Genomic DNA, 15,468 nt, shown 5'->3' on the forward strand with positions numbered 1-15,468 from the left:
TTACACAAAGATTCTATCTTGGTCACTTGTAGAGGGACTTAGCTGGTTCACGTGTTGCGGATCTTGCCTGGCACATAATTCTTATCAATGACTGGTTCTTGAATGAACATGTGTAGGCACTTTTCATTCTGTGCAAGAGGATGTCCTGCAATTCTGTAAAAAAAAAAAATAATAATAATTGTAATTAAGAATATGGTTTTCTTAACTATTAGCAAAATATATGCATTCCATATATATGTTGATATTACCTTTAAGGGGCCGGCCAGGCCGGACCCATATGAGGTGGTATAGGGGCGAAAAATGCAAAGTCATGAAAAAATTCATGGAGCTTCATATGGCAATTGAGAATACGTACAGTATACAAAATATTTCGTCAAAATTCCTCTTACTTTCGTAGTTACAGGGTAATTAGTTAACGTAACTCAATAAGCCTAAAACATTGATCCGTACAAGAAAATGCAATATTTCTTCTATTATCGTAAATTTTGATAATTATTGTCAAAGAAATTGTGAGAAATAGCATCTGAAGACATTCCCGAATCGAGAAGGAGACTTGAGGCTCAGCTACCAAGTCCAGTCATGATTTAGTGCGATCACAGACTTCAAGTAGTCTACACGTTCCAGTTCACCTCTGACTTTCGCTTGCTTTTACGTATGTTTATGTATGTTTCGGCAAGAATTTCATCATGCCAATGAGGAAAAGACAAGGAAAACATCTCGCTGACATACAGACGCAAGAAAACAAATTCGCGTATTTTATTACAGAATATCATAATATACGCGTAGTTAGTGAAGAGAGAGGGGAGGGTTGCTTAGTAACGCCCCCGTCTTGCCTTACAGCACACGTCACACTGCGCACAAGGCTACGATCTTTGAGCAAAGAGATCTTCATTTATGATAAATAACAAAGTTTTGGTTTTTTAATGCCCAAAATGGAATATGAAATTCATAACAATCATGATTTATTAAATTGTCTTTGTAAAAAGAGAGTACACCTTTGAGTTTCACCTCTGACATTATCTTGCATTTACGTTTGTTTATCTTTGTTTCGGCAAGAATTTCATCATGCCAAAGAGGAAAATACAAGGAAAACATCTCGCTAACATACAGAAGAAGAAAATTCGCTGTAATAAGCCGAGTTAGTGAAGGGGAGAGAGAGAATTGCGTAGGAAGGAGTGCCCCATCTTGCCTCAAGCAGTGCCCCAGGCTGCGATATATGAGCAAAGGGATCATCATTTATGATTATATTATGATAAATAAAATAGTTTTGGTTTATTAATACACAAAAAAGAAATATACATTCATAATAATCATTATTTATTAACATTGTCTTTATAGAAATACGAAGGAAAACTGTTGAACGCCCGTATCTCAAAACTATAACTTATTGACCTTCAAAATCTATCTTCTCACTTAGTTTTAAAGCTATAACATTGGAATTTGGTATATAACTCAGACAGACATTATAGAACAATCAAATAGAGCCCTTTTTTCCAATTTTTGTTTCGTCTTTTTTTTATAAATATTTTTCTCCTGATTTATAGGGTTTATTTTTTTACCATATTGAAAAATTCATATCAGCAAAAAAATGACTTTTAGAAAAAAACTCTCCATTTGATTGGAGGTCTACATCAGGTCTCTTGATAGAATTTGAAAAATGGTTATTTTTGGGATAAATTGCCCTGGCGTCACAAAACCGAAGGTCAGAGGCAAAAATCATATGCGGTTTAGAGATGTCCCAAGTCACCTTATTAAGTGGTATGAATATCAAAGTCCTGTCCTTAAAAAAAGGCATAGGTATAGGGCGAAAAATGCCAAGTCATGAAAAAATTCATGGAGCTTCATATGGCAATTGAGAATACGTATACGAAATATTTCGTCAAAATTCCTCTTACTTTCGTAGTTACAAGGTAATTAGTAAACATAACCTCAATAAGCCTAAAAAACAGTTCATCCGTACAAGAAAATGCAATATTTCTTCTGTTATCGTAAATTTTTGATAATTATTGGCAAAGAAATTGTGAGAAGAAATGCATCTGCAGAGATTCCGTGGCTCGCAGAAGCGAGATCTGGTTCAACCATGAATCAGTGCGACCATAGACTTCAAGTAGATTACACGTTCGAGTTTCACCTCGTGACTTTCGCTTGCTTTCACATATGTTTATGTATGTTTCGGCAAGAAGTTCATCATGCCAATGAGGAAAAGACAAGGAAAACATCTCGCTAACATACAGACGAAGAAAAATCGCTCAAGCATTATTACAGAATATCATAATATACGCGTAGTTAGTGAAGAGAGAGGGGAGGGTTGCTTAGTAACGCCCCCGTCTTGCCTTACAGCACACGTCACACTGCGCACAAGGCTACGATCTTTGAGCAAAGAGATCTTCATTTATGATAAATAACAAAGTTTTGGTTTTTTAATGCCCAAAATGGAATATGAAATTCATAACAATCATGATTTATTAAATTGTCTTTGTAAAAAGAGAGTACACCTTTGAGTTTCACCTCTGACATTATCTTGCATTTACGTTTGTTTATCTTTGTTTCGGCAAGAATGTTATCATGCCAAAGAGGAAAATACAAGGAAAACATCTCGCTAACATACAGAAGAAGAAAATTCGCTGTATTAAGCCGAGTTAGTGAAGGGGAGAGAGGGGGTTACGTATGGAAGGAGAGCCCCATCTTGCCTCAAGCAGTGCCCCAGGCTACGATAAGAGCAAAGGATCTCATTTATGATTAAATTATGATAAATAAAATAGTTTTGGTTTATTAATACACAAAAAAGAAATATACATTCATAATAATCATTATTTATTAACAGTGTCTTTATAGAAATACGAAGGAAAACTTTGAACGCCCGTATCTCAAAACTATACTTATTGACTTCAAAGTCTAGTCTATCTCCTCACTTAGTTTTAAAGCTATAACATTGGAACTTTGGTATATAACTCAGAAAGACATTATAGAACAATCAAATAGAGCCCTTTTTTCCAATTTTTGTTTCGTCTTTTTTTTATACATTTTTTTCTCGTGATTTATAGGGTTTATTTTTTTACCATATTGAAAAATTCATATCTAGCAAAAAAATGACTTAGAAAAAATACTCTCCAGGTCTATATATGGTAGTAATCCCAGGTCTTAATATTAAATATCAAGGGAGGAGATAGAATTTGAAAAGTGGTTATTTTCGGGATAAATTGCCCTGGCATCACAAAACCAAAGGTCAGAGGCGAAAATCATATGCGGTTTGGAGATGTCCCAAGTCACCTTATTATTAGTGGTATGAATGTCAACGTCCTGTCGTTAAAAAACGGCATTAGCGGCCGGCCCCCTTAAGACTATTTCATTACAAAATCACTGTTGTTGTGAAACCACCAGTAAAAAAAAATGCTAGTGATAATTCATAATTCTATAAAGAAAAAATAAAAAAATAAATAAACTCAAAACTCAGTTGCTTACTTATTGATAAAAACTTCAAGTCCCTTGCGTCGGTCTTCGATAAATTCTTCTTCATATATGCCGTCGTCACCACGGAAGGGTAACTGTCGCTTCAATGCTTTCCCAGGGAGAGCAGGAACAACAATCTGGCAAAAAAAAAAAAAAAAAAAAAAAAAGTTAAAAATTCAGTTTGAAAGATAAATGAATATATCGGAATCAGCTCTTAACTGATCCAAGGGCTGTGCTCATGCGCCTCTTCATACACGTAAACTAAAAGAATTCTGTCAACTTAAAAATATCAGGAAAAATTACTGTACACAATTTTGATCAGCCTCCGAAAATATAACATAAAAAAACTGGAAAATGTTAAACAAAATCCATAACAAAGTGCAGTACAGTACTTAGGCATTAGGAAAGTTTCCCATACGAAGAAACTGTCACTTATATGTACAATAAGTGACTGAATTAATTAATCCATAATCTCTTTCAGACAGCAACTATGCCTAGTCATCTGTAATTGGCCTTGAACTTCTATGCAGTTATGAGATTTACTTTTCTCACCCGTCATCAAAGTAACATCTCTCTTTGCATTCCCGACAAAGACCTGGCATTAGCCAATCTGATGGCTAAGAGATTTTTTACATACTTTTGCAATTATTCTTACCATTATTGTAAAATTTCCTAGCAAGCCTACTCATTCTAGTGTAAATTGAAAGACTTTACGCTGACATAGTGACAGTTTCAACAAAATTACTTGCTTATATGTTAAGTAAAATACACAACCATATTCCTATTAAGATTCTCACAACATTTGCCGATACTCAAAATGTTTGCTACATGATAACTCATCATCACTAATGTCTATACATCATATTTTCCCTGGAGATTCCCAAATGACAACTGAAAAGAACTTAGGGAAAACCTAATTGGTGATAAAGGGGATGCGGAAGATGCATCTAGAAGTGTACTAACTAAAAACAACAACAGGATACCTCTGCCCTCATTTCACACAAAGGTTCTTGGAAAAGGGAAGAACAAAATGTGAACAGTGTACACTACTTCCATGTAAGTACCATAATCTCCTGCATGTTTCTGGCGAAGATAATACCACATATAAAAAAACTAAAAGGTGTCTGCTCAATGCTATATAATGCACAGACCTTGTAAATTGTCCTACTACAACATATCAACTGGCTACATTATCAATCTCATAATCTGATTGTTGAGTGCTGCTTCTGAGACAAAAAAAAACATTAAACATGCAGATTCCATGTATAACTAGCATCTATTACATTACATTAAGATTTTCTAGTTTTATTTTCATTAGTGGTCTTAAAATTTACATAAATAGTGGTCTTAAAATTTACATAAATATCTGTCTAGCAAAGTTAAAACTTTACAACAAGACTTGGAAACTTGAGCTTGATTTAGAGGGTACTTTAAGAAAATCAGTCATAGGGATTTAAACAATATGTCGCATAAATATACGGACAGTGTCTCAAACTGGGACAACAGATATCGAGTCTGATCCATAAACAAAATTTTCCCACTAACATGAACTGTGTTTAGCAAAGCCTTGCTGCTTATCCAAATTTTCCTGATAACTAATCTACATTATCATCACAAAACCAGTTTGAGGCCAAATTCATTCAGACAAAAGAATTTACTAACCACATCGTTGATAAACAATCACCTAATATAATTAAGAACCAATGCTAGTTCATAGCTATGAAATTTGACTTTCAATTACAGTATATCAAACATAAATGTAATCAGAAAGATTCCTACAATACCAAAGTATACAATGAATGTTAATATATGAAATATAATGTTTTAATATATGAAATATAATGTGTTTGAAGAACTTGTATGAGTTTTATAGATAAAAAAATTCTTGTCATATCCAATTTTCCCTTATAATTTTTATTTCCCACCTAATAGCAAAGAATTAAAAAAATAAATAAACAGTATGTGATAGACCCACAAAGGTAGCAGCCAACACCAACATCCAATGTGTTACTGTAGTATTTACATTTAAAATGGTGCACTACTGGGAAACCAGATGAAAAAGTGAAGTACAGTTGACCCCCTGTATTTGCATTCTCCGGATTCACGGACTCTCACATTCGTGTGTTTCTCTCTGGAACATTTCCCAACATTATTTGCAGAAAATTTGCCTATTCGTGGTATTTTTCTATGAGAAATTTCCACAAATTCCTTATGCATAAATGCAAAATTTTGTGATAACTATTACAAAAACCAGGAATGAACATTTTTAGTGGGTTTTTCTTGAGTTTCAACTAAGAAAATAGGAATTTCTTGAGTTGTAACTAACAAAATAGGAGATTTAAAGCATTTTTATAGGGGTTCCAACTATTGGCGGGTTCTAGCTATTTGCAGGGGGGTCTGGTAGGCATCCCCCGCGAATATGGGGGGACCACTGTACTTAATACAGTAACCCTGCCTGAAAAGTTGACAATAGATTTGTTGTCTTTGTGAAAGGATGAATGACAGGTACACAATCCTGGCCCAAAAACTAGGACTAAAGTAATTAATTACCACCCAAACTAAAAAAAATATAAAAATAAATATGTTATTGTCATGATACAATAAAGTTTTATACATACCTGGCAGATATATACTTAGCTATAGACTCCGTCGTCCCCGACAGAAATTCGAATTTCGCGGCACATGCTACAGGTAGGTCAGGTGATCTACCGCCCTGCCGACAGAACCTAATGGCCTTTGTCAATGGGGTCTTATCCACTTACATGACAATACACCTATGCCTAGTGGCATAATTAAGGAGCACAACACCGATCCCGATCACCTGATCCTAACACGAGGGTTAGTGCTTAATTTGAAAAGAGTTATCCCCAAACTCCTTTCAAACAACCCAAAGAAAATCTACTAAGCTAAATACAATTAACTCACTAGTTAAGGATCAGTGTCAGCTCCCTATCCCAACAACGTATCTGCAGACACGTATCAACCAAGAGAGAAGGATCTCTCGTAGGTTATCTTGACATCCTTCGTGTAATGGGAAGTCAACACAGAGTTGCATCTCCCATAAGTGACAGCTAATATGTCCTTTATGACATATTGTTATGGAAAGAACAAGAATTCACAAAAGCTCACACTTCAAGCGCTTTTAATTCTCAGCTGTTTGAAGGAATCATCAAGTCACTCATGAAGTGCTTTAGAGATCACACTTGTTTCAAAGAAGACCAGGGCTTTCTTTGAAATGGATCTCTTCTGGATGAAGCCTGGAGCCTGGCTGGCGCCCCGCGCCTCGCTGGCGCCTCGCGTCTGGCTGGCGCCACCTGCCTGCCTGGTGCCTCGCGCCTGGCTCCTGGCTGGCTCTTTTTGGCGCCTGGCGCCTGGCTGGCTCCTCCCCACTTGCTGGAGCTTCGAGCTTGGTAGAGTTTCGAGGCTGTCTGGCGATGTCCACATCGGACACTCTTATCTGTCCGATTTGTTTGCCTCTGGCGCATTTGCGCCAGGTTGGAGGCCCGCTCCTTCTCCGCCTCAGACCATGACAGTGTTCCTTGGAACTGTCTGCCTCTGGCGTTTTTCGCCTATTTTGGCATTTGGCGCCTGGCTGGCGCTACATTGTCCAAAAGTCCTGAACAACCACATAGTAGTTTATCAGGAGACTGGAGAAGGGTGGAAGAAATTCTTCCCCTATGAGCTTTTGGCCTCTGGCAAGGGGAGGTGATTGTAGTCAGCTACATCCAGTAGACGACAGGATATCTAACAGTACGAGAGAGAAGAGTCTTCCTCCGAGGAGGATCCTTCGTGAGTACTTCCGTTGCTAACGAGATCTCTTCTTACATGTTGATGAGGTTTCTCGTTGCAGAATCTTCCCTATCCTTGCCCGAAGGAAGGGAAGGAGTCTGGAAGTCAAAGGAGACTCCGAGCTGAAATTGGGCGGAACCCTGATTTCTTAGCTCTTATTGTAACCCTCTGAATACCTTCTGGGAAGCATTTCGAGCCCTCATCGCACCCCAAAGACTCTGTAGGCAAACGTTTAAACCATCTCTTCTTCTGTAGATGAAAACATAAGTACTCTGCCTGGACAACGAAACTTCTATCTGAAAGCGTTGAGTCAGGAATAGAAGGTTTTAGTTCTTTTGCCAGACATACTATGCTGGCAAGAACCCATTGCCGAGTCTCCATTGAATCTGATGCGAGATTCCAATGCACAAAAAATTCACTTGTCTTCTTGGTCGTTTAGGGCCAAGAGAAACAAAGAATTCCCTCATAAAATTTCTCAAAGAAGTTTGATGAGGAGCAGTTCCATCTTGTCGGAACACGGAATCTGTGGCCACAAAAAGATCCCATTCGAAGTACATGATCTCCTACTCTTGTCGTATTGAGGTATCGTATAAGATCCCGAAGATCTTAATCCTCTGCTATCTCTAATTCCCCTTGTAGAGACAGAGTATAGCCTTTTACTGCGTTCTTTGATAGCAGATATATACAAAGGTGATTCTTCCCTTTGAAAGGGAAGAAAAAACCGCTATGTGGTTCACAGAGGTATCGGAAGAGGACAGTTTCCTCATTCCATTTAGCACAATCTGCAGCAATTCTATGTCCTGACCATGACTCTTGTCATTTACCTTGAAAAATCCTCTCATTCATGTCCACTTCTGGTCAGTCTGCACGCAGACAGACTCAGAGTGGAGAGGTTGTTAAGGTCCATTTATAATAGATGCTGATAGAATATCCAGATTCTATTGTAAAACCTTCCAAAACATACTGTGAGAAGAACGTGACCTCTGTGAATCCAACCTCTCTAAGGCCAAAATGAGGCATAAAGTATCATCCTTTCTTCCTTTGATGCCCATTTATCTTAATATCTGTTAAGAATTTATATATCTAGGGGAAAAAAGACTAAAGTTTATTCCCCTTTAAAACTAAAAATGGCGTATATTGCTACCTCTCTTGGTTCGAGAATAAGGAAGCAGTCTAGAGGAAGCCTGTTCGTCTTCCACCTTGCGAAGAGATCTATGAAGAAGACATCTCGCAGGTTTCCACAACTCTCTTTCCAACTAAGATTAGACATAAGTCAATAGTTATATCGTCGATCGAGAAGGTTCTCACGGACGTGCAACATCGTGCAGCGAACCTCTTAAGGATCGTTACGTTCCGTGTCTGTGTTCAAAACAGGTTCTCTCTTGTTAACGCGAACAGGGGCGAAAAAAGAGATTCTCGATGTTCCTTGAGATATGAGAGAGCTGTGGAATTAGTCAAATTGATTTAAAAAATCATTTCGTCCCTCCTTGGGATCGAACACCCCTCCAGTTAGACGGGGAACGAAATCAGGAACGAACCGTGACGTTACTGAGCCTGCTGTCAGAGAGGCTACTGAAACCTTCGGTTAACACTCGCTATATCGAGAAATTATCAAGTCCAATAATTTTTTCTTGCAATTCTATAGACTATGTGCCAGAACTTCTGTACCTCTGTCTTGGTACGCGGCACCCTCTCGTATGTCTGCTTTTCTAGAGACTCCAGCAAGGTAGTGACCTGTGAAGCTGTTGAGTTCTAGAGGATCTGTCAACTGGGACGTGACCACAATGCAACTAGATCCTACATTACAGACATCGAATTCGGGTAATGCATTCCTAGAGATGCCAGCAAGGACGTGACCTGTGTAGCTGGTGCTCTCTAATGAACTGTCACGGGGAGCGTGACCACAATGTGACAGATCATATAGATGCGCTCTAGATGATTTGTCAACTGGGACGTGACCACAATGTGACAAAACCATTTTACCCTACTATGAGGGTGAAGCAAAAACATTACCATTATTTCCATTTTGGTAGGAAAAAACTTTACAAGTGTAATATAGTCCATTCAGGGAAACAAAATTCTGTCGAAAGAAAATGGTTCCCATCAGACTCATTCATCTTCTCACTAAGCATGTTCTCTAATAAGCTATGCTTTCGTAAGCATGAGAGCATTATATAATATAGTGCTCTGCCGCGTCAGAATCCTCTATTATTCTGTTACCTTGCGGTAAACAGCATTGAAAGGTTGCAATGTCTTTCTTATTGAAAGCTTCTTAGCAAAAAACGCAGACAATGTTTATTCATGTTTACATACAAATCCCCTCAATTCGAACTAAGTCCGTGATTGCAGGGGAGAGATACGGTTAGCCAGTCAATCCCGTAGGAGAGAAAGATGTAACCAACCGCTCATGACCAAGAACTACATGGTACTGTGTTGTCCTACAGTCACAGCAGACTTCCTTAGCTGCCTCGCTGTATTCTTCCTGAGTTGCCAGTTACTCCATTCAATGAAGGAATATGATAAATTTATTATCGAGCCTAAGGAAGTTCTCAATAATGCATATTTAAGCGAAACATTCTCCGTTAAATACAGAAGCTGAGTTGGTGTTGTCGTAACAAACCCTTTAAGAGTAATCCTTACCTAGGAAACTCCTGGAAGGATACAGGGAATTCGGTTGCCAACCATAGAGGTAACTATGGTATGCGCATATGACTTGACCATACAGTAGTCTTATACAGCAAATTCTCTACTACATTCTTTCCTCGCCAAGGCAGAGAGAGAATGGAAAATTTACTATCTTCCTTCTTTTCGTCAATAGAACGAATTAGTATTAGGTGAAGGAGATCCCAAGTGAGAACCGAGGATCGAAGAGAATCTCTCGAGCTTCCTATTCTCTCGGACATAAGACTTAAAGGACGTATTCTACGCGTCTATTACTTGAAAGAGCCTCTAATCAATGAATGAGAGCTCCTCCGAATCTTGTCCAAGGGAGCTTATATGCTTACGCGATAAGATGTATTGAGATCTTTGTCAATGAGAACTAATCCATTAAGATACAAAGAGTATACATTTTTTGTCAATTATGTGTTATGCACTTATTTGACAATACGTTTAATATTTCCCTAAGGAAGGAAGTTAATCCAGGAACTCGTTAAGTTTTCGTGATTTCCACAGAAATAGCGGAAGGGACAGGATTCCTGTTTATATATTGAGCTTACGGAAGGAAGATTGATGTTCCCTTTCCGCAGTCATTCCCTAACGCCGAATAGACGAGATTCTTATTAAGAAAAAAAAAAAACTCCCGTAGCTCTTGCCTCGTCATAATGAGGGAAGAGTATGAATGAAGGAGAGAGTCCACGCTGAGAGGAACTGCCTGTTACAGCAGTCATCTGAATATTGGAGAAGGGCTTCTCTCAGTATCAGAATCATTCTGACAAAAGCGACGGCCGCCTGTGCAACATCTTGCGCCTTTGCCTGGAGAAGGCTGATCCTGCTAAAAACTAAAAAGAGAAGAGCTCTAGGAAGGCGATTATCGCCTGACAATGTCTGTCTCTGGAAAGTTCCGCGCGCTTGGAATGTTCCGAGCGCCTGGAATGTTTCCGCGCGTCTGGAAAGTTCCGCGCACCTGGAATTCCGCGTCCCTCAGACAGTGTCGCCTGTCCACGTTGTCCACATCTGGCGCTTGGCGCTGTCCGCGTACGACACTTTTGCCTGTCCGGAGTGTCCACGTCTGGCGCTTGACTCACGTCTGGCGCTTGACTCCCGGCTGGCGCTGTCCCCGTACGACACTTTTGCCTGTCCAGAGTGTCCGCGTCTGGCGCTTGGCGCCCGGCTGGAGTATTGAAAGATACTTTTTCCCGTCCGGGCTGTCCGCCTTGTCCAGGTTGTCCGTATCTATCGCTTGGTGCCTCTTTGGCGCTGTCCGCGTACGATACTTTTTCCCATCCGGGCTGTCCGCATCTGGCGCCTGGCTGGCGCTGTCCGCTTCGGACACTCGATTCTGTCCGAGCTGTCCGCGTCGGACACTCGCTCTGTCCGCACCTCTGGTTGTCCACCTCGGACAATAAAGACGCTTGTCCGAGTTGTTTTCCGCATCTTCGAACTTCAAACATGTCTGTAAGATGACGAATCAGACTCTAAGACGCCACTCATTTGAGGATGCCTTTCCAATGGCGATCCTTGGCAGTCTGGGTCGTCACAGATCCTGCCGAGGGGACGCCTGATCGGTGGGGATTCTCCGTAACCTCCGTACGGCTTTCGACATTCCTTCTCCTCTGGGCCTGGGAGCTTGGAAGAGGTCTAGGCCTGAGAGCGAGACAGAGCCGATCAGATGCACCCTCCACTGCAATGGGGAACACTATAATCACTTCTTACCTTTCAATAGCTCGCATTTTGAGCTACATCTATTTATCTTCAAATTGCAACTATGAATTTGTAGTTTCTGTGAAGTAAGAAGGTGATGAGGATGCAACACTACTAGTACTGTTAATACTCTAATTGCTCGTTAGTACGAGAGCTATTAAAACTTCTAAAGGAAGCGTATCTAGTTATATGCTTTTCTGACTTCCTAAAGTAGGAAGTTAAGAGTTTTATATTTCCTCAATCAAATTCTAACACTTATTACACGTATTAATGAATAAATATTAATATTTCCCTTTCTTGCAAACTATGTGAGTGTCTACCGAAATAGTTACACGTCATATATTCTTCGAAATTTTCGAAGCCAAATTCATTAAAAAGTTAATAAAAGCGTATGCCGAACCAAGACCCAGTACTTCCCTGCAAAAGACAGCCCAGAAGATCGATGGCGATGAAAAACGAAAATCAAGTCAGGAGGTACCGCAAAATGATATTGTCATGATACAATAAAGTTTTATGCATACTTACCTGGCAGATATATACTTAGCTATAGACTCCGTCGTCCCCAACAGAAATTCGAATTTCGCGGCACACACTACAGGTAGGTCAGGTGATCTACCGCCACTGCCGCTGGGTGGCAGGAATAGGAACCATCCCATTTTCTAAGACAGATTTTCTCTTCCACCTGTCTCCTGAGGGGAGGCTGGGTGGGCCATTTAATTGTATATATCTGCCAGGTAAGTATGTATTAAACTTTATTGTATCATGACAATATCATTTTTATACATCAACTTCCCTGGCAGATATATACTTAGCTGATTGGCACTTTTGGCCGAGGGTAAGAGACAGCTAATTACTGAATAGACAGGAAACAACATACGTTGTAGGTAAAAAAAATATAAGAAACCTTGGTTCCTACCTGTGTCGGCGAAAGACTTCATGGCTACTGCCTAGGAGCTTACATCGCCTCAAGAGCCTCAGCGAGGTAGTGACCTCATGCTAAGAGTTCTTGATGGTCTGTCGATGGGGTCTTATCCACTTACTCGACAGAACCTAAGGATCTTTGTCAATGGGGTCCTATCCACTTACATGACAAAACACCTTGCCATATGGCATCATCAAGGAGCACAACACCGATCCCGATCACCTGATCCTAATTTACCAGGGGTTGTTACTTTAACGATTGAAAGGAGTTATCCCCCCACATCCTTTCAAACGACCATAAAACTCAAAACCAAACAATTTTATAGTTAAAATATATTATTTAAGGATCAGTACCACCTCCCTGTCCCAGAACGGTATCCGCTGATACATAAGGTCCAAGAGAAAAGCACTTTTCATAAGTCACTCTGACGTCTTTTAAGTAGTGGGAGGCAAATACCGAGTTGCATCTCCAATATGTTGCTGATAATATGTCTTTCACTGACATATTTCTATTAAAGGCTAGGGAAGTTGCAATTGCACGGACTTCGTGTGCTCTAACCCTAAGCAGCTTAAAGGCTTTCTCTGGCATTTCATGTGAGCCTCCGTTATCACATTTCTCACGAAGAATGCTAATGCGTTCTTCGACATTTGCCTCTTCGGGTTCCTTACCGCGCATCATAGGCTCTGATTACAACCCTGAAGTTGACTCTTTCTCTCCAGATAAAACTTCAGTGCTCCAACCGGACAGAGAGACCTTTCTGCTTCTCTACCCACAAGGGGAGAGAGGCCCTTAATTTCAAAACTTCTGGGCCAAGGTTTAGAAGGGTTCTCATTCTTGGCCAAAAACAGAGGTTGGAAAGAGACAACAGCAGAATCTCCTCTAAAACCTACCCAAGAGTTAATGCATGTACTCACTGACCCTTTGGCAGTCGCGAGGGCCAAGAGAAAAATGCACTTTCTCGAGAGGTCTCTAAAGGATGCCTTATTAGGTGGTTCGAAAGTATCCGAAGAGAGAAACTGGAGGACCACATCCAGATTCCAACTTGGTGTGATAGAGGACTTAGACTTTGTAGTACCAAAGGATCGTATCAAATCATGGAGATCCTTATTGTCCTCTATGTTGAGGCCCCTGTTTCTAAATACAGCCGAGAGCATACTCCTATAACCTTTTATGGTTGAAACAGCTAAGCGTGATTCCTCTATAAGGAAGAGAAGGAAATCAGCAATTTCGGTCACAGAGGTATGGAACGGAGAGGACAGCTTCTTCGACCTACACCATCTACGGAAAGACTTCCCACTTCGATTGATAGACCCGCAGAGTAGAGGATCTGCGGGCTCTGGCAATTGCGCTTGCAGCTTTTTGAGAAAAGCCTCTCGCTCTGACAAGTCTTTCGATAGTCGAAAGGTAGTCAGGGAGAGAGAGTGGATGTTTCCGTGATATCTCTCGAAGTGGGGTTGTTTGAGCAGATCTGTCCTCATGGGAAGAGATCTGGGGAAGTCCACCGTCCATTCCAGTACCTCTGTGAACCAGTCTTGAGCAGGCCAATATGGGGCGATGAGTGTCAGTTTCGTCGCCTCTGGGATCTTCGACAATGGAGCAAAAGTTTTCCATCCTTCTGGAGAGGAACGTGGCGAACAGGTCTATCTGAGGCTTCCCCCAGAGAGACCAGAGCTTTCGGCAGACTTCGGAGTGGAGGGTCCACTCTGTTGGAAGGACCTGGTTCTTCCTGCTGAGTCTGTCTGCTCTGACATTTTTGGTTCCTTGTACAAACCTCGTCAACAGTACAATGCCTCGTTCCTCTGCCCATATCAAGAGGTCTCTCGCTATCTTGTATAGTGTGAGTGAGTGAGTCTCCCCCTGTTTTCGGATGTAAGCCAGAGCCGTGGTATTGTCCGAATTTACCTGGACCTATTTACCCACGCCTCTGACCTCCGCTCAATTTCTTCAAGGCTAGATGAACTGCCATAAGTTCCTTTACATTTATATGCCAGGACACCTGTTCTCCTGTCCAGGTTCCTGACACTTCCTTCTTTCCTAGCGTTGCTCCCCATCCCGTTTCCGAGGCATCGGAAAACAACACTAGGAGAGGGTTCCGAATCGCAAGGGATATACCTTCGTTCTTCTGAAGCGGGGTTAACCAACACCTCAGGTGTGATTTTATTTCTTGTAGAATGGGAAACTGATCCGAAAGTTCCCCTTTCTTTCTGTCCCACATTCTTTGCAGGTAAAATTGCAGAGGTCTCAGATTGAGCCTCCCTAGGGAAACGAACTGCTCCAGCGACGAAAGGGTACCCAGAAGATTTAACCATTCCCTTGCTGAGCTTCGTTCTTTCCCTAAGAAGGTTGAGACTTTCTCCAAGCCTCGAGCAATTCTGTCTTGCGATGGAAATGCTCGAAAACCCCAAGAATCCATCTGAATCCCCAGATAGACAATGTCCTGGCTGGGGATCATCTGAGACTTCTCGAGGTTCACGAGCAGTCCGAGTGAGTGAACGAGATTCAAAGTCGTTTCCAAGTCCTCCAAACATTGTTGTTTTGATTTGGCCCTTATTAGCCAGTCGTCCAGATAGAGGGATATGTTCACCCCCTCCAGATGAAGCCACCGTGCTACGTTCCTCATCAGGCTGGTGAACACTTGAGGAGCCATAGACAGGCCGAAGCACATAGCCCTGAATTGAAAGACCCTCCCTGCATCATAAAACGTAGATATTTCCTCGATGACGGATGCAGAGGGACGTGAAAATATGCGTCTTGTAGATCCAAGGAGGCCATCCAATCTCCTGGACACAAAGCCGCCAGAACCGAGTTGGAGGTTTCCATAGAGAACTTCTGTTTCTCTACGAATCGGTTTCAAGTGCGCTCACATCCAGGACAGGTCTCCACCCTCCCGAGGCTTTAGTACGAGGAACAGTCGATTGTAAAAGCCCTGAGAGTGTGGATCCTGT

General features: G+C 41.0%; 1 protein-coding gene across 1 annotated transcript in view; it reads left to right on the forward strand.

Annotated features, from left to right (window-relative positions):
• Positions 1–15,468, forward strand: part of LOC135213530 (sorting nexin-12-like) — a 97,841-nt gene that overhangs the window by 45,241 nt on the left and 37,132 nt on the right. The window lies entirely within an intron of this gene.

The sequence above is a fragment of the Macrobrachium nipponense genome, chromosome 43 (assembly GCF_015104395.2).
Source record: "Macrobrachium nipponense isolate FS-2020 chromosome 43, ASM1510439v2, whole genome shotgun sequence".
NCBI lineage: Eukaryota > Metazoa > Arthropoda > Malacostraca > Decapoda > Palaemonidae > Macrobrachium > Macrobrachium nipponense.